The 27852-nt window shown below is 42.5% G+C and overlaps 1 long non-coding RNA gene across 1 annotated transcript; it reads left to right on the forward strand.

The window, feature by feature from the left end:
• Positions 1-305: 305 nt before the first annotated feature.
• Positions 306-10069, forward strand: LOC132510682 (uncharacterized). Its single transcript, XR_009537391.1, has 3 exons — positions 306-384; positions 9443-9573; positions 9870-10069. It is a non-coding gene; the product is annotated as an uncharacterized LOC132510682 (long non-coding RNA).
• Positions 10070-27852: the final 17783 nt, after the last annotated feature.

Raw genomic sequence — 27852 nt, forward strand, 5'->3', positions numbered from 1 at the left:
TTCATCTTACTTCCACATCCATCCACTGACATTTTCTCTCCCCTTCAAAGTAAACTTCCTGAGAAAACTGTCCACATTCTCAGAACCCAGCCCACGTTGCTCCCCAGCCCACGTTGACCAGGCTTCTGTCTCCACCCCTCCATTCAAACTGCCCTCCCAAAGGTCACCAGTAACCTCTGTGTGCCCAAATACAGTGGTCACTTTGCTGAGTGTGCACTGGACTCAGGCCAGAGCAGGATTTCGGCCCGCTTACGGCTCTGCAGCTGTTGCAGTGCTGTCTCCGCTCGGCTCGGGGCCCCACTCTCCCGGCTTTCCTCCTCGCCCACGGCTGCTGCGGCTTAGCCTCCCCGACTGGCTCCCGGACTCGGCACAGCCGGCGGACCTGTGAGTGCTCCAGAGATGGATCCCCATCCCGCTGCTTTTCTCCTTCTGTACTTTCTTCCTAAGTTACATCTCCAGCTCCAGGCCTTTAACACTCCCCATATGCTGATGGCTTCCCAATTCATTTCTCTACTACTTACAGTTGTCCTAAGCTCCAATTTCAGATCTCCAACAGCTTAATGTATATCTACAATTGTGTCTAAGAGGCACTTCAAGTGTAACATGATTTACACAGAATTCTGTATATATAACCCCACCCCTAAAAAGCTCCTTCTTCCTTACCTCTCCCTGGGATTTCTGAAATATACTCTGACTGACTGCCCTGCTCTCACCAGCCCCCAAACCTCCCATAGCCCACAGAATGATCTTTTTTAACTCATAATCCTACCATACCACTTTTTTTTTTCTTGCCTAAAACCCTCCAGCAGCTTCCCAATGCAGTAAGACTTTAGTTGTAACACCTTATCCCGGCTGCAATGTCTCACATGAATGGCCCTGACATGCATCTCACTCCTACTAACCTGACACTCTCTCCATGAGTCCACAGACTTCCAGACATTCTGGCTTTCCTTCCATCCTTTGAAATGACAAGATCTTTTCTACCTCAAGAGCTTTGCACCCGTGTCTCCCTCTGCTTGTAACGTGCTGCTCCAGATCTTTATACAGCAGGACACATTTTGACATTCAGACCTCAGCTCAGATATTCCCTCATCACTGATAGCCTCCTGGTCGCTCCACCTAAATGAGACCACCATGTTTTAGAGCATCACTCCACATTATTTTTGCCATAGCACATAATCTGAATTGATTATTCATTTGTTTGCTTATTTATGATCTGTTTCTTGCTCCTGAAAATGTAAACTCTACAAGACAAAGTTGTGTTTTTACCCCTGAAATCCCCTGTGCTTAAGTCAATACCCACCAATAATGTAGGCACTCTATAAATGCTCGCTGAACAAAGGAATAAATGAATGAGTTCTGATTCTGGGGATTTATGGTAATAAGATGATCAGACAACAAGTGTTCATGCAAGCGCTCTTCAAATAGCAAAGAACTGGAAACAATCAAAAGGACCACAAGAGTAACTAAACAGTGTCACGTCCATGTAACAGAATAAATAAAATAATAAAACCAAGAATCAAGTAGTACATCCACATTTATGGACTTGGAGAAGTATCAACTAGATATTGTTGAATAAAAAAGTGGGTATTGGCACAAAAACAGACACAGAGATCAATGGAACAGAATAGAGAGCCCAGAAATAAACCTATACACTAATGATCAATTAATCTATGACAAAGGAGGCAAGAAGATACAGTGGAGAAAAGACAGTCTCTTCAATAAGTGGTGCTGGGAAAACTGAACAGCTACATGTAAAAGAATGAAATTAGAACATTCTCTAATAACATATACAAAAATAAACTCAAGGGACTTCCCTGGTGGCACAGTGGTTAAGAATCTGCCTGCCAATGCAGGGGACAAGGGTTTGAGCCCTGGTTCAGGAAGATCCCACATGCTGCGGAGCAACTAAGCCCGCACACCACAACTACTGAGCCTGCGCTCTAGAGCCCGCGAGCTGCAACTACTGAGCCCGCGTGCCTAGAGCCCATGCTCTGCAACAAGAGAAGCCACCGCAGTGAGAAGCCCGCGCACTGCAACGAAGACCCAATGCAGCCAAAAATAAATAAGTAAATTAAAAGATAAATAAATAAATAAACTCAAAATGGATTAAAAACCTACATGTAAGACCAGACACTATATAACTCCTAGAGGAAAACATAGGCAGAATACTCTTTCACATAAACCACAGCAACATTTTTTTTGGATCCATCTCCTAAAGAAAATAAAAGCAAAAATAAACAAATGGGACCTAATTAAACTTAAAAGCTTTTGCACAACAAAGGAAACCAGTGACAAAACAAAAAGACCTACTAAATGGGAGAAAATATTTGCAAACGATATGACCGATAAGGGGTTAATATCCAATGTATATAAACAACTCAGACAACTCAACATCAAAAAAACAAACCACCTGATTTAAAAATGGGCGGAAGAACTGAACAGGCGTTTTTCCAAAAACGACATACAGATGGCTAACAGGCACATGAAAAGATGTTCAACACTGCTAATTACTAGAGAAATGTAAATCAAAACTACAATGACATATCACCTCACACCTGTCAGAATGAAAATCATCAAAATGTCTACAAGTAACAAAGGTTGGCAAGGTTGTGGAGAAAAGGGAACCCTTGAACCCTGTTGGTGAGAATGTAAGTTGGTGCAGCTCCTTTGGAAAACAGTATGCAGGTTCCTCAAAAAAACTAAACATAGAACTGCCATATGACCTGGCAATTCTACTCCTAGGTATATACCCAGAAAAAAAGGAAAACACTAATTGGAAAAGATGCATGCACCCCAATGTTCACAGCAGCACTGTTGACAACAGTCAAGATGTGGAAGCAACCCAGGAGTCCATCAACAGACGAATGGATCAAAAAGATGTGGTATAAACACAAAATGGAATATTACTCAGCCATAAGAAAAACTAATGAAATTCTGCCATTTGCAGCAACGTGGATGGACCTAGAGAATATTATGCTAAGTGAAGTAAATCGGACAGAGAAAGACAAATGCTGTATGATATCACTTATATGTGGAATCTAAAAAATAAAACAAACAAATGTATATAGCAAAACAGAAACAAACTCACAGATACAGAGAACTAACTAGTGACTACCAGTGGAGAGAGGGAAAGTGGGAGGGGCAAGATAGGAGTAGGGAAATATTATGGGATTATATGAAATCATGTGTGTGAAATTTTTTGAGAATTGTAAACCATTATAGAATTTAAAGAATCATTCATTCAATTAAAAAAAAAGTTGGATAAACAAAGCCCAAAGTGTGCAGCCATTTCTGTAAAATTATGTATACACAATATTATATATAAACTAAATATTTATACACACATACATGCAGTTAGATGTCTAGAATTATATCTGGAAACATTAACAGTGGTTATCTCTGAGAAATCTGGAGTAATTTTTACTTTCTTCCTATACTTTTCTGAATCATTTGAATTTTTATATGAGCATTTATTATGTTCATAATCAGAAAAAATAAAAACTAAAATGTCTCCTCCTAGTCTTTGGCTTATTAGATAGACAATACTAGGATCTTTCCAAGTGATTTCTGAGGGGAAAAAAAAGCAGTTTTTTTCAGTACGCTGATTCAATACACTGATTCTCTATTTCAATTTCATTTATTTTTCCCCTCTCTTGTTTTTCTTATTGTTATTGCGAGTGTGGAAACATTGTCAGCATTGCAAAAAAATGAAATAAAATAAGTCCAAAAAATATTATTAGGCTAAGCTTTTCGAAGTGCATTTTAATATAGCATCAAGCATGTTCCCATTTTTATTACTGATTATAATGTTCAGCAGCGTGCGACACAACAATTCAGACTTTTTGGCAGACGGAGCCCAGTTTCCATTTCTTTTAGTACAAGATGTAGGGTGTGGAAACTTTCTACTTCCTTGGAAACTGTTCTGAAAACCGGTTTTCACTCAATTCAGCCTCTAAGTGTTTAAGAGGCGACTGAATTTCTGAAAGTGGCCCGACTGTTTTAGTGCTGCTGGCAGCCACTGCGACTTTCGCACTGTGTGAAAGGGGGAACAATCCATATTATTAAAAATTTGCCCTAGATCTCTTTCCCTTTTCCTATTTTTTCCCTGAGGCCAAAATATCAAGATAATTTTCCTATGGAAACATTTAAACTTGGCATCAAAAATTATTTATTTAAATAACTACATCTCTGCATAATAATGATAATAATAATAATAAAACTGAGAAGGCAGCTCCAAAGAGAAGAGAGACGTACATTCCGTGCAAGTTTTTCTTTCTGTTTGTTGGTTCAGTTTTGTTTTTAAAACCACTATACCACCCAACAGGATACCCATTTCTATTCAACTGCCTGAGTGAGAGTCAACAAGAGACCTGAGTTACATACATTTTTTTTTTATGGACGAAAACAAAAATGCCACCTTTAATTAACTCCTTAATAGGGCAAGATATATTATCATAAATTTCTTGAAATGGAAACAGCTTCTGTCTGCTTCAGTTATTCAGCAGTAGGTTGGCTTCCTAGGACAAAATCCTAAAAACAGGCAGCTTTTATGTCTGATCTGGTTGTAGCACTTAGCTTTTGTGGACTAGCAAGGTAGTATCAGCACTTCCCAGGGAGTTCTTTTGCATTCTCTGCTAATGAAATTCAAGCGGACGCTAGCCTTGAATTTGGAGGCGGAGGTGGGCGGGTAACTAACTCTGTTTCCAGAGTGAGGAGGGGGGAGGGTAGATTATGGTGAATGATCCAGATCATTCTACATACTTTGGGGAATCTTCAGAGATCGCATGTGGGCTTCCTAAAGCCCCTGTGAGTTTATTTCTTTAAATGCCAGCAACTCATCGATTTCCATGGTGTCCGTGATCAAGTTATCGCTGATGAGCTGATACTTCTAAATCCTCAGCTCCATACCTCACTACATCCCTACACCGGGTCCACACCGGTAAATGCCTTCCTGCAAACTGAGCATGTCATTCACCACGCTGCAAGTTGATTCTATCCTGTCCTTCGAAGACCTGGTCCTTTTCCTGAGTTCCCTATGCTGACTGATAGCACCACTCAATATCCTTCCAAGCTGGCGTCTAAATTTGAAACTTAAAAGTCACAGTTAACTCTCCCCTTTTCTTCAGCTTTACAGATTGTCTTCAAGACCTGTGAATTCCACAGGGGCCACATCTCTGAAATACCTCTGGTAATATTCCTACCTTTCTAATCTAAGTGTCGCTTTTACAGTCAAGCACCTGTTATCTCTTGTCTGGACCTCGAACTGGCAAACTATGGGCCATAGACTAAATCCCACCCACTGCCTGTCTTTGTGAGTCAAGTTTTATTGGATTGTCTAAGGCTGCTTTTGGACTACAAAGTCAGAGTAGTTACAGCAGACATTGTATGATCCGCGAAGCCAAAAATACTTACTATCTGGCCCTTTACAGAAAATATTATAACTCCTGGTCTAGACCATAGCAACAGCCTCCTAACAGTTTACATTACTTATACACTAAGTAGAGAAGAAGAAATAGACAGTTAGGCAAAGGAAAGGAAAGAAACACAAACACTTCACTCCTCAATAATAAACACTCTAAATCATTCTATGCTTTTTCTGGGCATATGCTCTTATACTATTTCTTACAATAACTGAATTTTATTATACACACTATTTATGATAAATTGAGTCTTTCTTGGCGGCAATTTTAAATAAAATTTTTCCTTTTATAAACTTTCATGGTTATATAATATTAAATATTACAAAGATTTTTTTTCATGTTTTAAGGTTGATACAGATTTTCAAATTGTCTCAATTTCAATTTTCAAGTTGCCTCTGGATAGGTTATACATTTACATTCCCGTCAGGATTGGGCTTAAAAACTAAACCAAGCTATAACTTCTCCAATTATAACCACATACTGGTATCACTTTTTTTTTTTTTTTTTTTTTTTTTTTTTTGCGGTACGCGGGCCTGTCACTGCTGTGGCTTCTCCCGTTGCGGAGCACAGGCTCCGGACGCGCAGGCTCAGCGGCCATGGCTCACGGGCCCAGCCGCTCCGCGGCATGTGGGATCTTCCCAGACCAGGGCACGAACCTGTGTCCCCTGCATCGGAGGGGGAGTCTCAACCACTGCGCCACCAGGGAAGCCCCAGTATCACTTTTTTTTAAATGACATGGTAGCTCGTTGCTATATATTTATCTTTATTTCTGTGATTAATAGTACAATTGAATATTTTATATATTTAGTAACAGTTTGCATTTCTCCTTGTGGGAATTGATTAGGATTATTATTTTGCATTTTGCGATTTCAGTGAGCATTTTCCTCGTAATTACATACTAGTATTCCTAACAGAATAAAAGTAATCTTGGTCCAAGACCAAGAGGGGACACGCAGTAGTGCCTGCATGGAATCCTAAATGTGGCTCTTCTTGATCTTGTGAATTTAAAAACAAGTTGTCTTATCCATACACCCCCACTATATATAATAGGAATTGTTAATAAAACAAAAGCAATAATAATAACGTAAGCACTTTACACATGTTAACTCATTTTAAACCTCACAGCTGTCCCATGAGCAGTGACTATCCCTGCTTTATAGATAAGAAAACTGAGGTACAAAGCAATGAAGAGAGCCCAGGGCTAGTTTGGCTTCAAAATCCTTCTTCTTAAATAAGACACTACAACTGAGTAGTTATGGCCATATGGCTTACAAATTCTGAAATATATACTCTGACTCTTAAGAAAAAGTTTGCCCATCCCAATATAGCTAAATTAAAGACAGACAAAAGCCATGTTGTTGTGACATGGTGACACTTCCCAAGTTTAAGATGTTGAACTTTCATAACTTTTAGATATTCTACGATCTTTCTAATTACATTCATAAGTAAGTAGGTATTGAAATAGAGCAGATAAATAGAGCTTAGCCTTTTTCTCCATTATTTATTCAAAGTAAATTTATCAACACTCTGCAAAACTATGCACAGAACAATCCTCTTGGCATTCTAAAAATACACACGTAAATCAGATCAAATCTCTGACTGTAGAAAACTTAACTCCATGTTATCAATTCTAAAAAACTATCACTCACAGAGCTGTCAGATATATATTCTTAAAACTTACCATCAGATTATGCATCATAGCTTCCCCAAATTCTTCAATAACATCCTAGGTCCCACAGAAAAAAAAAAAAGGTAATTTTCCTCGTCATTCCAGATCATGTTAAGATCTAGTTACAACACGCCATTCTAGTTCATTCCCTACTATTTCTCCCTTTCAACAAAATCAGGTACTCAGCCTTTCCAGAAGATATCCTACATTTTTGTGTCCTCCTGCCTTTTCTTCTCACCTCTTGTATATGCGTGGAATGCCTGCGCAAATCAGATGCATTATTTGCCATCAACCTTAAATTCTGTCTCCTCTCAAAAAACTCCCAGGGGGCTTCCCTGGTGGCACAGTGGTTAAGAATCCGCCTGCCAATGCAGGGGACACGGGTTCAGGCCCTGGTCCAGGAAGATCCCACATGCCCAGAGCAACTAAGCCCGTGCTGCCACAACTACTGAACCTGTGCTCTAGAGCCCGCGAGCCACAACTACTGAGCCTGCGAGCCACAACTACTGAAGCCCGTGCGCCACAACTACTGAAGCCCGTGTGCCTAGAGCCCGCGCTCCGCAACAAGAGAAGCTACCGCAATGAGAAGCCCGCGCACTGCAACAAAGAGTAGCCCCCACTCGCCACAACTAGAGAAAGCCCGCGCGCAGCAACGACGACCCAAGGCAGCCAAAATATAAATAAATTAATTAAATAGAACAAAAACCTCCCTGAATCCATCACTAGGAGTGATCTTTTCATGGCATGCGTGATTCCTGCACTAATTACACAGAATGATAACATCCACCCGACATCCTCACAACAGTTCACAACCTCCTAAAAGGCAAGGACCACATCCTTTTCAGTTGTAAAAGCTCAGCAAATAGAGCAAATGCTCAATAAAAACGTTGCTTAAATCGAGCTGAATGAAAGGTACCTCAGTGTTCAATTACCATCTGTCTCTAATTTGGTCCTTTCATCTCCCCTGTTTTTCCTCTTTTTTAATCGCATCCTTGTGTACCTTATATGAAGTGATCTGTTGCAGCACTGCAATGCATTAGTCATAACCTAGAGCTTTTCCATGGGATGACTAATTGGGGGGAATAAAATATCTGGTGGTTTTCAGCTTTTTCTTTTACTCAACATTTTGACTTAAAAAAAAACTGGATAGCTATTAACAGAAGGACTCTTAAGGGCAATGATACTTTATGAACTTGCAATCTAAGATATCTTAGAAAAAATGCTTTGAAAAAAACTAACTTTTCTGAACCAGGTCAAGTTATTGATTTCAAAAAACAATAATACAGTCACAAACGTCTGCAAGCTTAAGGCTATACACCCATAAAACTTTAGAATAAAAGAAAAACTTTTAAATGTATTTTCAGGTGCCTAATGTCAAATTGTCCTTGTTACTCTTATACAGTCTATTTACAGAATTTGTACTCCCCCGGAAAACGTAGGTTGTTAGTACAAGTTGTACTAGATTTCAAGAGTTGTAATCTTCAGACAGAAACAGTATTTGACAACTGGGATTCAAATCTAATAAACTGCAGAATCATCTTACTTGAAAATACTATTTATGTATCCTTCTAAACAGGCCTCCTATAAAATTCAATGTCAATTTGGGAAGTGAAACACACATATAATGGGTATAAAGCAGTTAAAATCCTCTGGAAAATCCTCTGTGTCCAGAGGACAATTTAGAAATACTAAGAGAGCACCCACGTGATAGCATCTGGCAGTCAAAATTCAACTAAGATGAACTTTACAACTACTGTAGACTATAAACATACCTCCCCTGATCACAGCCCCAGATATTTTAAAGCAGTAAATATACTTTCAGGAAAGTGATAGCAAAAGAGAGTACGTGGCAGAAATGGACCTTTCTGTATACTACTTATGGGCAAATGTGCAGGCTCTTAAGCTCTCTTCCACCAATTCACCCCTCCACCCTTCAGTTCATCCACCCCAGCCTGTGCTCTTCTCTCTGCATCAACATCTTCTGGACTAAAAGGGCCAGAGACGTTGCAAAAAATGTTAAAAGAGGGTATTTGAGCCTTGAATATTATGTGCAGGTAACAGGCTGAGGACATTACTCAGCTGCAAACACAGGACAATTCTCACTGAAGGGGGAAGATTATTCAGAGGACAGAGCTAAGAGCTATGGAGAACGAGTTCTGGAGTGGAGGACTAAGCCCTAATCAAGGAAATCATAAATGTGCCCAGATGGATTTCACAGCTGATACTGACCAGGGATTGAAGAAAGTCTTCCTTTTTGAATGGGAGTGTCTGTAGCACTTACCCTATGCCTGTCACACCATTTGTAGGTTGAGCGTGTGGGCAGCAGATAACTTGCCCCCTCTGCTCACAGGTCTTCACAATGAGAAAAACTGTCTTCGAGGATTTTATTCATGGAACTGCAACTGCAGAACCTCACGCACTTGGACGTGATTTAAACGATAGGATCCTGGACCACGACCCTGAGCCTGATGCCATAACGAGGTGAGTTCTCAGACGTCTCGAGGAGGGTATGAGTTTATTTTGCATGTAAGAGGGGTGGGAATTGTGTCGACAAAGGACAGACTGTATTTTCAGAAAATTGTCCACAGCAGTACTTCTAGCCCAGAGGACACTCCACCAGAAAGAAGTGGGGTGTATTTTCCCACTCCTTGAAATCAAAGGGCCTTGTGAATTTCAAAATTCTATTTCAAAGAATGGAATTTGGTGGGAGACAAATGCTGCATGACACCCAAGGCTGGGTCATAAAGGTACACAGCTTCCGCCTGACTCTGTCTCAGGGCACTACAGCCCAGCCACCGCATTCTAAGGAGGCCCAGGACACATGCAGAGGTCACATGAAGGTGTCTCAGCCAACCGCTCTACCTAAGTGCCGGCTGCCACCAACCTCCGGAGATGTGAGCGAGCAAAGCCTCCGCCTAGCAACTCCTCTCTGCCCTAACGACTCATCTCTGGCATTACTGCTTCGGGAACGCCTTCTCTCGTCACCTGCTACGGATTCCCCTCCTCTGGGCTCCTAGCATCCTACGTCTTTTCTAACAGTATGAATCATACTGTACGTTGACTGTTACTTTATTACCCATCTCCCCCATTAGAAGTAAAGATCTTAGTATCTGCCTTCCTCACCTTATATCCTAAGTACTTAACGTTATGTCTGATGTGTAGTTTGAACGAGAGTGAATGTGTTGAATAAATGAGATGATCAATATAAAAACAAAAATAGTGTAAAACAGCATAACTGATCAAATAAGATAGTTGAGGTGGGAAACCAGCAGACTGTCGCTTTTGGTTTTGGTTTTAGCCGTGAACACTCACAGCAGTCTGACATGTGGGTGAGGAAGAGACGCCAGAACGACCAGCTCAGTACTGAGCCAGCTCGACAAGGAATCAGGGCCATGAAAGAACCAAAGCGCCCAGACCTACAGCGCACGCAAGACAGTAGATTATATCAAGGGTTCTTAAGCATGCTGCTCTTAAGACATTTAGTGCCTTTAAAAATCAGAGGGTCCCAAATTATGTGAGTTACATTTATCAGTATTTATCTTACTGAAAGTTGATACTGAGAATTTTAAAGTATGTTTTTGTACTCACTTTCAAATAACGACAAACCAATTATATGTTAGTATAAATAACATAGTTTTATGAAATGTAACTATGTTCCCCCCAAAATAGTTTAGTGAGAAGAGTAACACTGTCTTATAATTTTCCAAATTTTCTTAATAGCTGGCAGAATACAGACAGCCAAATTCTCGTATCTGCTTCTGCATTCAATCTGATATATTGTTTTGGCTTAAGTGTATGAAGAAAATCCATCCACACATAAATAAGTGGCTGGAAAAGGGAGGAGTATTTTAACAGCTTTTCTAAACCATCGTGAATACTCATATTTGATACTTCACCAAAACTCAACAAGCAGTGGTTTATTCAAGGTTAGCTGCTATGCAGAACCTGAAGCAATATTAAAGAGTTTTCACACTCTGTTACGGATCCTTTAAAATTCACTGGTCTACCTGCACTCTGAATGTATCATTTAGTCACTCGTGACTTTGCAACATCATGCACTGGCCATTTAGAAAACATTGGTTTATTGAGTTATACAGATCTTCCAAATATTGACATATTTTATCCTTCAATATCAACAGTTACATTGTTAATTGTAATCAACAAGCCCATCAGCTAAGCTGTTAAATACTGAGAAAGTGTCAAAGGTCAAAATCTGAAAACTCGAATTTTATCATTAATATCAAATACTGTCAGGTGTTTCCCTTGAAGTGACAGGATCACTCTGTTCATTTAAAAAAAAAAACAACTCTCAAATACACAAATCTGAATATCCAAAGTCTATCTCTCAGCTGTTATTTCAAGTAAAAATTGTGATCCATTAAAAAAGTTACTAATCTAGCTCACAGCTCACTCACTCACTCAAGTGCTTTTACTTTAGACAACCATCATACTTGGAAATGTAGCAGAGATGCTTTCCCATTTAGTCAAACAAAGCATTTTTTAAAAGGAGTCAAAATTGAGAGTTAATAAACTTAGTAATTATCACTGTGTTATCGAGGACGTTCTTCAGTAAAACTGGCGAATTTTTTTTTTTTTTTTTTTACTGCAAATGGACAGTGTTGAGTTTTCAGTGACTACTGGATCAGTTTGGTGCCATTGCCTTGACTCACCACTGCTTTCGCACCCACCAGGAAAAATGTCAAGAGACTAAGAAAGCCAAACGTAATCTAAGTACTATGGAAATAGTTTTGACCTCACAAATACCCTGCAGATGTCTTGAGAAGGACTACAGCTGCCCCTGCGGTGCCGCATGGAGCATACTTTGAGAGCCACTGCCCTACACCTGCCCAGGCTTCATTAAGGGCATCACTAGTTTTCCAGTATGAAAAATACGAGAGTAAATTTCAGAACACTGTAGAGTTGCATCCCATGTCTTACAATAATTCACTGTACCCATCGTAATTTCTTGAGTCGTATTTAAGAGAAATTCATATGGGTGCATCTCAACTAATTCACCTGAGGTAAATAATAATAGTACATGCAAATACAAACAGGAACAGGATGTGGAGAAAACAAAGAGAAAAGTCTTCGATTTTGTAAATATTCAAGCAACTTTATACCGGCACCTTGTTTATTGGGGAAAATGTGCCGGTAGTTCTCACATGTTACGGGCATTCTACATGTCTCTTACATGTATGCATGTGAATTAGTCTAAATAGAGTGACACAGAGGAAAGACCACATAAAGACAGAAGGAGAAGACAGTCACCTACAAGCCAAGGAGAGAGGCCTCAGAAGAAACCAACCCAGCTGACACCTTGATCTTGGGCTTCTAGCCTCCAAAATTGTGAGAAAACAAATTTCTGCTGTTTAAGCCACGCAGTTTGTGGTACTGCACCGTCCTCTGAGCGTCCTCACCCGACAGCCCGCTTCAGGAAGGACGCTCACGGTCAATGGGACTTCAAACTTCAAACCTGCCAAACTCCAAACTGCAGGTGGAACTTTTCTACCATGGAAGCTTCTCTGGGTAAGTGAGCAAGTCCTCCTGCCTATCGTTTCTTCTGTCCCCCACAAAACTCTGTTCTGTTCAATCATAAAAGGCAATTCAACCAGAACTATGGTGGTTTTCTGTCATCCCCTGTTTCTCTCCTCTCTTCCATGTCTATCACTTCTACTTAATGAGCCAGTGAGAAAAGTCTGAACATGCTCCAAATCTCTTCTTCACTCATGCATTTATTCACTGATCTTCCTACTCACCGAATAGTTGGGCAAACACATCCTGAGAGCCAACTAGAGTCAAGGAACCATACTATATCCTGGCAATACACATTTTAAAAGATAGTTCCTGCCCTCACAGAGCTTACTTTCCATTAGGGGAAATACACAAAATAACAACAACGTTGATAGCGACTATAATATGTCGGGTTCTTATATTCTACGAATAAAAATAAATTAGACACAGGATAGAATCCTGGTGAGCCATGGTTGTTTCATTTAGAGTGGCCTCTCTGAAGAGGGGAGAGTTGAGTCCAATCTGAATGGAAATAAAGGAACGAGCCAAGCAGATATCCGCGAGGATACATTCCAAGTAGCAGAAAGAGGAAACGCAAAGGCCCTGAAACTGGATTTGTGGAAGAAGTGCTGTGTGTCCAGAGTGTACAAGGAGGAGAGGGAAAAGAGAGTAGATCAGAGACACTGGGAGTTGGCTTTGGACGTTATCCTGAGGAGCATGTGACTAACTCAGAAGATAGGAAACCATGAGGTAGTGGAGTGTCTGACCCACCATTTTAATGGCCCCGCTTCAGCTGCTGTTTAGAGAACTGGCTGGAGCTGGAAACTGGCTAAAAGACTGCCACGACCCAGGCAAGAACACAGACAGTGGCTTTTTTCTCTAATTCTCCCACTTGCCTGGTAGAGTCACCTTGGGTCCTTTTGAAAACACTCATTCTTGATAGCCTTCCTTTAACAATTCCGATTCAACAGGCTTGGAGTGGAACTCAGCGATTCATAAATTTAGTAAGTGCCAGGAGCAATTCTTCTCACAGGCAAATTTGGGAAGCACAGATTCAAGGCGAGCGGGGATGAAGGAGGCAAGAAAAAGATGGCAGATTCTGGGAAGACACTTTCAAGATGAGATGGACATGAGTAGGTGCTGCGTGTAGGACTAGAAACAAAGCCAAGGTCAAGTCAACAATTGGGACCAAATACAGAGCAGGACACCGAGAACGGGTTTTCTTCTGGTGGAGGAAATATTGGGGGACCCCCCACCAACAAGGACAGTCCACCTACAAGTCTTATGTAGGGTTTGCCAAGGCAACTTTCCAATCCCCTGGACACAGTCATTTGTATGGCTTCCTTCTCCACCACCGCCATCACACCCACCCTTGCTGCTGAGCCCTGCTAGGAGCCTGGGGAAGTGGGAAAGCCTGAGATGCTCGTCCCAGGGGGTAGAAATCGCAGGTTCAATCATTTACAAGCACGACTATACAATCTTCAAGCAAAGCAACACGTATCCAATTAAGAGATGTTTATTAGGAACATTTTTTACCAGTTTCCTTTAAACTGTTGAATCTCCTTTTTGACTGTGAATCAGTACATGTTTAAACAATAATTAGTACAAGTGGCTTCACAGTTTACCTTAGGGTAACTTCTTTATGTAACAAAGCCTGAGTGAACAAACTGAGAGCGGTTACGCAAATAATTCTTCTTCTCATAAGGAAATGTCTAAAATTCTTCTTCTAACCCCAAAGAAAGAAATCTTAAATTTGATACGATTTAAATAGCAGATTTTGTGAAGTGATTCATGTTCTGCTAGTGAAGAAAAGTAAACTTCTCCACTATAACTTTGGTGTGTCTCCTTTACAGAAAGGCATTTGTTTCTTGTTTTGTTCTCATGTGTCTTTCTGTACAAAAGCCATTGCATATTTTTTTTTTTTTTACCATCAAGAGCTGACTTTCTGAATGTAAGTCACATTGAACGGTATCTTTCAACTTTATACTAGAAAGTTTTCTGTTTTCCTTAACTTACAGAGAATAAGAAAGAAAAAGAAACCATTCCATTTGCCAGAAGTCATGATCAAATTTCAGATGACTTTTTGAACTCCGCAATAAGCAAATGCCAAATTTAAGCCGAAGAACCTTCTGACAATGCTCAGTGATATAAGGTTGTTAAGGGGCCACAGTTTCGTGTCACTACAGACAGACATCCAAGTGTACACTGATCACAGGAATAGCTCAAGACGGGTAAACAACAATTTATCCCCAGAAGCAATTTTTTCTTCCACTGTGTGGGCGATCTCTTCAGGATTGTTTAGCAAACGCTATAAATTGTAATTAGTGTCACAGTCGATTGGTGGAATCCGGGAATCCAGGGAACACCATCGATTGGTGGAATCCGGGAATCCAGGGAACACCATCGATTGGTGGAATCCGGGAATCCAGAATTTACTCGAACACTGTCATCCTTCATCAACAGGTACTAATATTTGATGGACAGTAAAAACGTACAAAAGTGGTGAAAAGTACGCAGCTTCTAACAAAAGCAGAACTATCCTTTCTAACATCACTCCCTTTCCACTTTCACGGGCATTTGTTTCTTATCAAGATGCACGAAGTAATAAAACCATACCCAGGCCATATCAGATCTGCCTTCCAGGAGCATTTATCTATTCCTTCGTTCAACAAATATTGTGCACCTTCTACATACTAGGTAATTTCCTCAACATTGAGGACCCAGTGGTAAACCAGAGACAAATTCATCAATACCCTTCCAGAGCTTACATGCTGGTGGGAAGATGGAAAACAAACAAATAAAAATGACCAAATAATATAACGTCAAATGGTGACAGGTGCTATGACAAAAAGAAAGCAAGGTCCTCGAACAACAAAAGAATGTTAGTGAAAAATGGGTGAAATCTGAGGGAGACCTGCAATTTAGTAAGTGATACAACAATGTCAATTGGTCTGTTTGTGATTACTGTACTGGGGCTATGTAATGTGTTAATATTAAGGAAAGAAGGGTAAGGGGTAGAAAGGAACCCTTTGCGTTGTTTTCACAACTTTTCTCTAAATCTAAAATTAGTTCAAAATTAAAAGTTTAAGCAAAAATAAAGCAAGAGAGGAGAGTAGTTACCAGGGCCCAGAGGGGACAATTTTCTATAGAATGGCCAGAGACCGCTTCTTTGAGGAGGTGACATTGGAACAGGCTTCTCTCCACAAAGATTGAGGAGAGGGGTCCTCCAGACAGAGGGAACAGCAAGGGCAAAGCCCCCAAGGTAGGATGGGCTTTACAGCTGTAAGAAAGAGAAGGAAGAGGCCGGTGTGGGTGGAGTCAAGAGCACAAGTGGGAGACTGACCACAAACGAGGCAGAGAATCAGGTGTGGTCAGATTACGCCAGACAACATAGGTCCTCAGTGCTGGGAAACCACTGGAAGTTTTCAAGAGAATCATGTGATCTGATTTAAATGTTTCAAATATTTTAAGTCAAGTGGAGACAGAATGGAGGAGGACAAGAACAGAAACCAGGAGATTTGATGGGAAACAAACTAGAAAATCCCACACGTTACTGGGAGAGTCTCTGGAAATACAGGACCCAGGACAGAAATGGTGAATTCTCAGGATCAGTGTTGAAAGTAGAGCCAGTAGGATTTACGGATTAACTGGATGTTGGGTCTGAGCAAAAAGCAGGAGGTGAGTATGACTCCTAGATGTCTGGCCTGACTTTCATTGTGTGACTGCCTGGAACACTGGTGATGCTTTCAAAGGACAATCTGACATGTGAGTGCAGTTTGTACTGGCTATTCTAAAACGTCTTAGAGAATAAGATCACAACATATTGATCTGGCCGTAAATATGTGTTTCTCTTTTCATCCTGGGGCATCGATGCCATCAAGTTACCTGGATTACAAACTTCATTACATCAGAAAACTTGTGTCGCTCACAAGTTGGCCTTCCCAATGGGCAATCTGATTTCTACCTCTCTCCTACCTTGAAGCAGGACTTGTACATCCTCATATTCACCATAAAGAATCCATTCTGGGCTTCCCTGGTGGCGCAGTGGTTGAGAGTCCGCCTGCCGATGCAGGGGACGCGGGTTCGTGCCCCGGTCCGGGAGGATCCCGCGTGCCGCGGAGCGGCTGGGCCCGTGAGCCATGGCCGCTGAGCCTGTGCGTTCGGAGCCTGTGCTCTGCAACAGGAGAGGCGGCAGCAGTGAGAGGCCCGCGTACCGCAAAAAAAAAAAAGAAGAATCCATTCCTACCACACATTACCAAGTAATATAGAGTCGAATTACTATTTTAGAGGAAAAGTGGAGAGGAAGGTTCAGGCCATACATTGTAACAGCAAAAGCTCCCTGTATCGCTGCAAAATAGGTGTTCCTCTCCAAGCCTGCTCCATCCTGTAGCTGAATATCTATTTTCTCCTCTCTTTCCCCCAGAAAGTATTCTCTCTCTTCCATTTTTCCAAAAAAAGAAAATTAGTTCTGGCCCTTAATGGGCCTATTCCACTGGAAGAAGCAAACATCCTGCAGGGAACTGGGCCACGTATTTTGGAAGACAGTTGGGGCAGCTACTGTTACTTGAGGTGGCTAGTTGAAAGCCTCACTCAGGTGTCCCTTCCTACCGCACAGAATAGGGAAGTTCCAATAAACAGAGTTTTGTTCAGGTCACTATAGTCACAATATGGCGACCAGAACATCTGCTGGGACATAAACGCACGTGGTACATTGCGGGAGAAAGGAGAGAGTCACGGTTTACACAAGGTACTACGGGAGCGCTCACATCCTGTGACTTCGGGGAATAACTGTGTCCTAGGAGAGATGTTTCCTCTCTTAGTTCATCCTTAATTTCCCATGTTGCTGGTAGCCTGTTGGGTACTGTGGTGTATACTGTGTTTCTTACACACATACTCTTGATACATTTTACAAACTGAATAAGATGTGCATCCAGGAAGGAAGGGTTTCTCATCCTAAGGGTGACAACAGGAATTGCAAAGTGAGCTTTGGCAGCTTGGAAATGCGTGAGCTACCCTGAGTGATAAAGGAGGCTGGACTCGACAGTGAAAGGAGCACCAGGCAGGGACTCTCAGCAACTCAGTTTCTACATCAAAACCCAATGGAGATAATACCAACCACAGCCACCACTCTCACCATATGCCAGACTCTGCTATGCACTTCACATGGACTGTCTTGTTTAATCCTCTCAATAATTCTGTGAGATAGAGGTTATCTGTAGGAATACTATTATACTCCTTGAATTATGTGAGGGAAGAGAGGCTCAGAGAACTTATGTGGGTCACCGGGTAGGGATGCGAGAAGGGTAGGGATGATTTTAATGCAAGAAACAAAGAACAAGTATAAACAAGCTTCCATTACTTACGGGACTATGGTAGTGCTGGTAACCAAAGTAGGAAGATAGAGGTACAGATACAGACACATACAGAGATACAGATACTGACAGAGATACAGATACAGACACAGATAGAGGTACAGACAGAGATAGAGACACAGATACAGATACAGACATAATCTGTCCCATAAAGGTGACGCTATTGAGCCTGTATGGCTTCGTCACTGGTATACAATCACATGGTGGCTATCACATTTTGGGCAGAGGACAAAGAAGGTGTCACTAGGTTTCCTGTAATATAAAAACAGAAGACGAGAAAAGAGTTCAATCTGAAGGATCCATGAAGAGATAGGACAAAAGCTGTGTCTGCTGCTAAAAGAAACTAGCTGGACATGCTTTGGATCCTGGAAAGGGAAGACACTACGTCAGCCCGGGCCACAGAAAGCAAAGCCACTAGTGATGTCTGAAACAGAAAAAGATGCCTGGGCTGAAAAGCACAACGCTGCCCATGCAACCAGAAAGCTGAGTGTAGAAGATGCGGGTTTTAGAGTCAGAGGCCACACTTCACATCACAGCTCTGCTACTAACTTGCCTTGGGCAAGGTCTTTAACTAATCTTAGCTGTGGATTTCCAACTGTGAAATGATCGTAATAGTTCTATTTATTTCTTAGGATTGTTATGATGAATGCAGGAAAAGATTTAGGGACTGCACCTGCAGAGTACCTAGAACATGCTAGATGTTCAGTAAATGAAAGTACGCTTCTGCTTCACGCTTCACTCTTTACCAAACACACCTGTGTAACTCCTCATCCCAAGCTTACACCGAATGTCCAGAGAGCAAAGCGCGCCACAGACCAAAACTGACAACACTGCAGGGCCTCGAGGACAGGAGGCCAGAGGAAGCACACACTTTGCGGACTCCAGCAGGTCCACTCTTCCCTCCCAGCAGCCGGCATTGCCACTCCAGCAGGTCCACTCTTCCCTCCCAGCAGCCGGCATTGCCACTCCAGCAGGTCCACTCTTCCCTCCCAGCTGACAGCATTGCCACTCCAGCAGGTCCACTCTTCCCTCCCAGCTGCCGGCATTGATACTCCAGCAGGTCCACTCTTCCCTCCCAGCTGCCGGCATTGCCACTCCAGCAGGTCCACTCTTCCCTCCCAGCAGCCGGCATTGCCACTCCAGCAGGTCCACTCTTCCCTCCCAGCTGCCGGCATTGATACTCCAGCAGGTCCCTCTTCCCTCCCAGCTGCCGGCATTGCCACTCCAGCAGGTCCACTCTTCCCTCCCAGCAGCCGGCATTGCCACTCCAGCAGGTCCACTCTTCCCTCCCAGCTGACAGCATTGCCACTCCAGCAGGTCCACTCTTCCCTCCCAGCTGCCGGCATTGATACTCCAGCAGGTCCACTCTTCCCTCCCAGCAGCCGGCATTGCCACTCCAGCAGGTCCACTCTTCCCTCCCAGCTGCCGGCATTGATACTCCAGCAGGTCCACTCTTCCCTCCCAGCTGCCGGCATTGCCACTCCAGCAGGTCCACTCTTCCCTCCCAGCAGCCGGCACTGCCACTCCAGCAGGTCCACTCTTCCCTCCCAGCTGCCGGCATTGCCACTCCAGCAGGTCCCTCTTCCCTCCCAGCAGCCGGCATTGCCACAGACTCTGGATCCCGTAACTCGTGCTGCAGAGAGTCTGTTTGCCTCGACCCCCTCACTGCAATATACTTCTAGTGTTTGTGGGCTTTTATTTTTCCTAGCTGTCTCTTTTCTACTTTACCCAATTAAGAATGCAAGAAAACTACGGTTACTAGTTCGTCCAAGAATATATTTCCGGGAAATACTGGTTTTCCAGATGTGGAGTCAAGCAAAAAAAAAAAAAATGTGATAATCCCCCCTAAATAATCAGCAATTATAATATTATCTTTCTGTGAACTTAAGGATTGTCTCAGATAGATGGATTTCACATTAAAAAATGGAATTTCATATGCAAATCCTGGCTTAATAGCCTTCCTTCTAATTAAGAGTACAAATTCCAAATATGAGAGCTGATACGACATCAAATTAAAGAAGCTCATTTAGGCAGCTCATGGCCTCATCCTCTTTCTCCAAAAATATATTTACCTTAGGCCTCCTCCAAAGAAAATCATTATTTGTCATTTATAAAAGTAATGAATGAAGTTTGGAGTTGGTCCAATTATCTGAATAGTTTGGACTTGAATCACATATGATTCCCATGAAATAGAGGCACGGGATCCACAGCCCACACAAGCGATGGCTTTCGACTCCCTAAACTTGCACCATTTTTGCTCTTCTCTTCCTCCCCATGTTTCCTTCCCCTAATCCTACTTTTTGGGCCAAAGATTATAAATAAAAATTAGTGTATAATAATGTGAATAACCTGAGGAGTCTACACATGTAAATGAACACGTGTGAGAGCTTCCGGCTTCTGGCTACACCGAGAAGGAGAAATGGCAGATGGCACAGGAGAAAAGGGGGCTACTTTGGGAAAGGGTATTTTGTGAGCTGAGGCACACAAGGTGTTCCATCAGTGCAAAAATGTGACACATGAAGGTGTGGAGGGAACACCAGCCACCTCTCCGTAGCTTTGTTTTTTCTTGACAATTCACCAACATCGAGGGAAGGCAGAAGGAGCAGGGTTGGCGTTACCAAGAGGAAAGTTATGACAGAGGAAGAAAAGACGCGAGTATGGGTATTTTGTGACAGTAGCCGGGGCTGAAGCCCGCCGTCTCCTCCCCGCTGGTGGCAGAGGCCCACAGGGTGTTTGCTCTGTGGCGAGGCCACTCCCCTACTCTGAGCCCTTGTGCTTCTGGCGGAGCTAGTACCGGCCCTCCCGTCCCGAAGTGAAACACAACCAGGCGAAAGCAATCCGTGCCTTCTGCATCCCAGGCCACCAGTGCAGATGTGAGCCCCACATCAGACCAACCAGAGCCATGGAAGCTCAGCTGGGGGATTCCATTTGAATTACTGGAGAAAAAGACGTTCAATAGCTCTCTGAGTATTGTGTTGAGAATGTGGCCACCACAAGGGCTTGACAATGGAGACACCTAGAGAAACTGGACACAAGAAATGGGTCTTACTGACATCTTTTGAGCCTCATTCAAGTGATGCAATAAGCTAGTCCTAGCCCTGTACATATACTCCCTTTTGGTTTAAGTTAATTTGAGTTTTCTATCACCCATAAGGGAAAGAGACAATATTCTCAGAATCCCCAGGATGAGACCAATTTAAACCATTCATTATCAGCAACTTGATAATGAATCGCCATGTATCTATGGTTACAGTGAGAACAGGCAGCTCCTCCAGGGATCTGTACTGGAATGAGTGGGAACTGCTATTAGGGACTCTGCAGAGCCTAAAAGTGGGATGCCTTGAAAAATGAAAAATCCTTAAAAGGAAATATAAAAGCACCAGAGACCAATTCTGACTGACTCAGAGTTCTCCCTGGAGCCAACTGACTGTGATATTTTAATTCAAATTGCCAAAAGAAATCATCACATGGGGCCTCCCTGGCGGCGCAGCGGTTGAGAGTCCGCCTGCCGATGCAGGGGACATGGGTTCGTGCCCCGGTCTGGGAAGATCCCACGTGCCTTGGAGCGGCTGGGCCCGTGAGCCATGGCCGCTGAGCCTGCGCGTCCGGAGCCTGTGCTCCGCAACGGGAGAGGCCACAACAGTGAGAGGCCCGCGTACCGCAATAAATAAAAAAAAAAAATCATTACAAACACCACACACGTTCTCAGTATCGAACTGGGGCTGTGCGGCATTATAAGATCTGGTCACGTCTGTTCTATAGGTTTAAAATCCAGATGAATCAAATAATTGCATCACTACCTACTTTAGCTGAACACCACTGAACTTGGAAAATTAAAGGAATTAAGTACAGAACAACTGGATGTGCTAACCTTGGAGATACCCTAACAGAAACAGTATTAACTGCTGAAGGGGGCCATTGAGAACAAAGGCATATGTAAGAAGTTCAAAGATTAAAACTCCCCAACGTCAAGGGTATAGGCTTTACACTTGTGGATTTGAACCTGAGGTAAGCAATTCGAGGCAGTATCTTGGTATCAAAACAGAAAATGAAATGACAATAAAATATCAATCTCATGATTTCTGGTGCTTTGAATAGACAGCCCCATAGATAGAACCACTGGAAGTTAGAACACAGAATGTTTAAAAAGAAAAAGAAAAAAAGCCTCCAAGTGGGAACAAATGTCCTGTTATAAGAAATACAAAATAAAGGCATGTGGAGATCGCCTCCAAGACGGCTGTCACGAATTGTTCCCTTCCTGTCTGCGCACACCAAACCCCACCAAGGCTATTCCTTCCTTCCCCTCAAATCTAGTCTGGCTTTAGTGACTTGACTGACCAGTAGAATAAGGTAGAAGAACATCCCAGAAGCCAGGTCCTAAGAAGTCTCTCAGCTTCCATTGGGCCTTTTGGTACTATCTCCTTTGGAAAGTTCCTTCTGGGGGCACCAGGCACTATGTAAGACATCTGACTCTCTCGAGCTCCCATACTGCGAGGAAACGCAAGGGAGCACGTGTAAAAGTCCTAGGAAGAAAGAGAGAGAGCGGAATCCGCTGGAGCCCAGTGGTCAGGACTCCACGTTTCCACTGCCAAGGGCCCGGGTCCAACCCCTGGTCAGGGAACTAGGATCCTGCAACCTGTGCAGTGCAGCCAAAGAAAGGAAGGAAGGAAGGGAGGAAGAGGAGAGAAAGAGAGAGAGGGGAAGAGAGAGGAGGAGAAGGGAGGGGAGGGAAAGGAAATATATCCCTGTCTGGCCCTATTCTACCCATCCCAATCCACACAGCACACAGGTGAAGGAAGAAGGCCCCCTGGACGTTCCATCCCAGCAAAGGTGTTAAAGAGACAAACTAAGGAAGTGAACCCCACCAGCAACTCACACCAATGCCCCAGCCTCGCCATCCCACCCAACTCAAGCCACCGGAGGCCCCAGTCATCGTGGAATGCAGATCAGCAACCCAGCTCTGCCCTGGCCGAACTCCTGACCTGCAAGGCCATGAGCAGGACGAAAGGATCGCTGTTCCGTGTCCCCAAGTGCTAAAGCAGCGTGTCATGCAGGAATAGGTAGCCAGGACGGCCAGGATCATCTGAAGTCGCTATTTCTGGTCTGGATCAGTACTTTCAAAACGAGTAACTCACTGTGCTCTAAAAGCTGCTTCAGGAGGCAGAATATTCACATGTTCCACAGAAGCCAAGTCAAAGCTGAGACACCAAGTTTTTTCACTTGCCGTACTGTGCTCTGCGAAAGCAGGAGAGCAAGTAAACCAAGTTTCACAGATCGTTTTAAGGAACAAAGAAATGGAAGCGATACTTACGAACCTGAGCTCTGAGACCTAATCATGAAACATTAAAGACCATTAAAATCATGCAATCAGCAACTCATTTAAGAAACGAAAGTTTCTCACAATCTGTTTTAGTTAATCTGTCCAACTTAACACATGAGATGAAGCAGTTTTGCCAACACAGTCTGTGTTTCTGATTTTCTAAACTTACCCTACCTCTGACCTTTATGATTAAAATCTAATTAAAAATATGGTTATTTTTAAAAGGTAGAGATGGAGTAATTGTCTCATCTATTAAAGTTATGACTAATTGTTAACCTACTTAACTTGCTGATTCACTGCCATGCCTTTCATTTCAACCTTTTTCAAAGCAAGGTCCAAAAAATTTCAGATTGCAAAACAAACTCTGCTGAAAAAAATATGCAATTCACTTTCACTGCATGATCAAAACAACTGGAAAGACTTTTACAAATTTACAAGACTCTAATCTTCCAGAATTGGGAATTAACTGAGTCTCTGATTCATTTACCCAACTTTTCAATTTAATCAATTAGCCAAAAATTTTATTTAACAACTACTATGTGCCTATCCTTACACTGGGTGCTATGAAGGAACACAAAAGTATTATATGGCGTTGTTCATACTCGGGATCTTGAAATCTAGTTGGGAAAATAAAACTTGTGAATACAGACAAATTCAATGATAAGAGAGATCTGCTTTCTTCCAGGAATATAACTCACCCATAAATAGACAAGGAAAATCATATACGCAGATAACAATCTTCTAATCCACTGAATGCCACGAGAATTCTCCCCGTGTTCTATCTGGATACTATCTAACCTTCCCTGCAAGGCTTACAAGAATCCTGAACTAGCGTGAAACAAGTGCCTCTCTGCTGTTACCCTGGATTATAGAGTTGCCCATGTGAGAAACAGCCAGCACAGGAATTGCAATGTTTCAGACCTTCTTCCTGACATTTGATTTGGGGCTCAGATGTGGACCCGCCATGTTCTCTGTCCATGGTCCTCAGTATAAATTTCACGTCTGTTCTGAGCAGTCATTAGGACCTCTGGTCTATCTGGTTTCATCTCTTCAAGAGGATGACTCAGTATCTCTTTGATGGGGCTCCCAGGGGGTCTCCAAAGTTAATCATGTGTGGGCCACATAACTGCATTTGAAGCTAGAGCAACACAGATATGCTGTGCAAATCTGGCAGAACAGTTCACAGCCATCCTCGTATAAAGCACTGACAAATGCAACTTTACTGCTTCATTTCACTTATTAAGATATAGAAAGCATTTAGGAAGGGCTAAGTATATTTGAATCACATTGGCTTCAAAAAAATTAGGGAAGTCTGAGTATTATCTCCTCCAATAATGTCTTCTTTTTTTAAGAGTGACTGCTTCCAGAGAAGTCATAAGCACAAGGTCAAAAAAGAACAGATAAAATGGTATTGCTTTGATGCTCTTCAAAATACCATCTGCCTTGTGTCCACCCCCTTGGTTCAGGGACCTCACACACAGCCCCCAATGTACTGATGGATTTCCTAAAACAGCCAGGACTCTGCTGAACCCCACCATCCTCCCTCTCTCTCTACACACACACACACACACACACACACACACACACACACACACACACACACACACACACACACACACACACACACACACACACACACACACACACACACTCTACCACTGAATTAATTTTTTTCTTTTGAAATACCTCACCTCAGACTCTCACCATTACCTCAGATTCTTCTGATAGGAGACAGAAGATAGACACCTTAGGAATGTCAAAATACTTTACTGAATTTTTTTACTTTTAATGCAACTCATTATAACATATTTCAGGATTAAATGTTCCAAAGCCAAGACAATGGAGAAAGAGAGAGAGAGGAAGAAAGAGGGAAGGAAGGAAGGAAGGAGAAAAAGAAAGAAAGAAAGAAAAGGTCACCAATCCTTCAACAGCATCTGTAAACTTACAGAGAATCAGAGAATTTACATTTTTCTCATCTGTCTCATCTAAAATTTTCCGTGTGGATTTTAGGTTTGTGAAAGAAAGCTTATTTTTGAGGCAACACCCCCCCCAAACTTATCCATGTAAGCCTCTCAAGCAGACACTTTGTTCCATGAAAGTATTTTATTTGAAGCACAGGATTTGATTCTTTGACTTGACCTACTGCCACTTGCTTTCCTCATCTCCTCCTTTCCCACTCTCTCGCTAAAACAAACTCTGAGTGTCCAATCCTTCATGATTCCTGTGGGAGCATTCACTGACCGGGACCATCCCTCATCCCACCCATTTTCCAAGTTGAGCTGTTTCTCTGCACCCTTTGGGGTAAGATTTGAGTTAAGAAAAGTGGTCTAAGTCATCAAGCATCCTCTATTGCTTCTTTAAGGGTTATTTCGAGATGTCCTGGGTACCTCACCCTGGTTAGGCTATGATATCTGAGACATTTTCCCCTTCAAATCTAAACTAATAGAGAGTTTTTTTTAAAAAAGAATGGATCAACATTCCAGAGAGGCTCTTGTTTTTCCCCAACAGGTCTGCCCATCCCTACAAGCTGCATTTTTGTAAGAACAGTCCCCAAGTGAGTCACGGCAACAGAAGAAACAGAGAGTTTCTCAATGCGAGACAGGAAGAATCTTTTTACTTGAATTTGCATGTTGTTTATATTTTCAAACAGGAACTGGAAGAAAGGGTTTCACTCTCATTGAGCCTCTCCAGTCCTGGGTTCTTTCGAAACCTTGCTGTTTGTTCCTTCCCCTCGGTGGTGAGTGCTTGGATGGGCTATGACTCAATTTCCCTTGCTTTCATCTCACTCACTCTTTCATCCATCTTCCCCGACTTGCCAGGAGGAGAGTCTTTGCCAGTGTTGATTCCAAACTTCAATTCTAACGACATCTCTCTACCAATCCCTCCCCATCTTGCAAAGTCCAAGTTTCCACCCTTCCAAAGTTCTTCATAACCCTGCCCCATTCTCTGTTCCTCCCCTTGCACGTCACCACCTCATGTAACCTTCCTCGTGTCCTTTCTCTCCTCTTTCCTAGAAAAATGTTTCTCTAAAATGCCTCATTCTCCTCCCCTTCAGTATTTGGCCTCCAGGTCTATAAATAACCATTGTGAATTTCACCTAGACTCCTTCTCAGAGGAACCCGTTTGCCTTCAATTACTACATTTTTACACATGATTTGCCTAGTGCACAACACACTGCCTGGGATGGGTAGTCTTGCCATAACTCTTGATTCAATAAATGAGTAACTCATGTTGGTCCTCGTTGCTGCCAGTTGTATTAACAATAACCTTCCTTGGGTTAAGCATAATGCGAACCCTGATTGTGTGTTCTGGTTTGGTCCTGCTGCCAAGATCAATGCATGATGAACGCATCTGACATCTTATTGCGAGGCATGGCTGCGTAGTAGCCCAGGAAAGCTGGGAAAGGAGTTCTAGCCCGGCAGGTGTCCATGGGTGGGAGAGAACGAAGGTGGTGGACAGAGAAGCAAGAGGACAGAAGGAAAGCAGCTTGGTGGGAAAATGACTAAATCCAAAATTATCATAACATTCAGTCTCATTATAGGGAAGTGACCTGTACCCAGTTTGCAAGATGAAGCCGAAGACATGTAACACAGAGGAAGCCCTATGTGGCAGCAGGTGTAGAAGCCCTATTGATGGAACAGAGGAACTGCAGTGGCAGAAGTACAGCCTGAGGAAAATTCCAGGTCGTTCAAAACGGAAAACGGAGTAAGGAAGCCTTGCAGGTTATGCTGGAGTGATGGAATTGGACCTGACATTTATTTAAATACTTCCTGGGTCAGGATTAGACAGGGCAATCAAGTGAGACGGGCTCTCTAGATAAGAAGATTTAAGTCAGTCCACCTTTGAAACTAAGAAACCCAGAGGGAGGAAAAATGAGAGAGAGACTGACAGTAACTTCAAAAAACGGGTCGTTTTATTCCTTGGGCTTCAATTTCTTAATCTAGAAAATGGAGAATGCAGTGTTTGCCCTTTGGCCCAGTTGGATTGTTTTGAGTCTTACATGAGAAGGAGGTGAAGAGCCACTAAAACCCAAAAGATAAATTATTATTGTTGCTATTATTTTCTGTTTGGGATCAAAAGTTTCCATTAGCTCAGTCTAGGAGTTAACGCACTACTAAACACTATCTTTAACAACTGAAGACACCACACATGAAATACAACGTACCAAAAAGCAAGCAAAAAAAAAATTACACGCACCTTTCAACACGTTATTATAAAACAGGCTTTGGGGTAGATGACTTTGCCCAATTGTGGGCTAATGTGAGTGTTCTGAGCATGTTTAAGGCAAGCCAGGCTAAGCTACGATGTTAGGAAAAGTACTGGAAAGGATGATCAGGTTCACGGAGCTACTGTTTGGAGACAAAGTTAACATGTTTAACACTTTCGCATATTCACAGAAGAGCTACAGTCACCGTTCAAAATAACACCTCCCATGTACCAGGCAGAGTGCTAGCAGCCTCACCTCCCAATTTCTTTCAATCCTCACGAAAGCCCCAGCGTGTAGGTATTATTATATATGCTCTTCAAGTGGAGAGGTGACTCAGCTTGCCCAAAGCC

This window comes from Lagenorhynchus albirostris, chromosome 20 (genome assembly GCF_949774975.1).
Source record: "Lagenorhynchus albirostris chromosome 20, mLagAlb1.1, whole genome shotgun sequence".
Taxonomy (NCBI): domain Eukaryota; kingdom Metazoa; phylum Chordata; class Mammalia; order Artiodactyla; family Delphinidae; genus Lagenorhynchus; species Lagenorhynchus albirostris.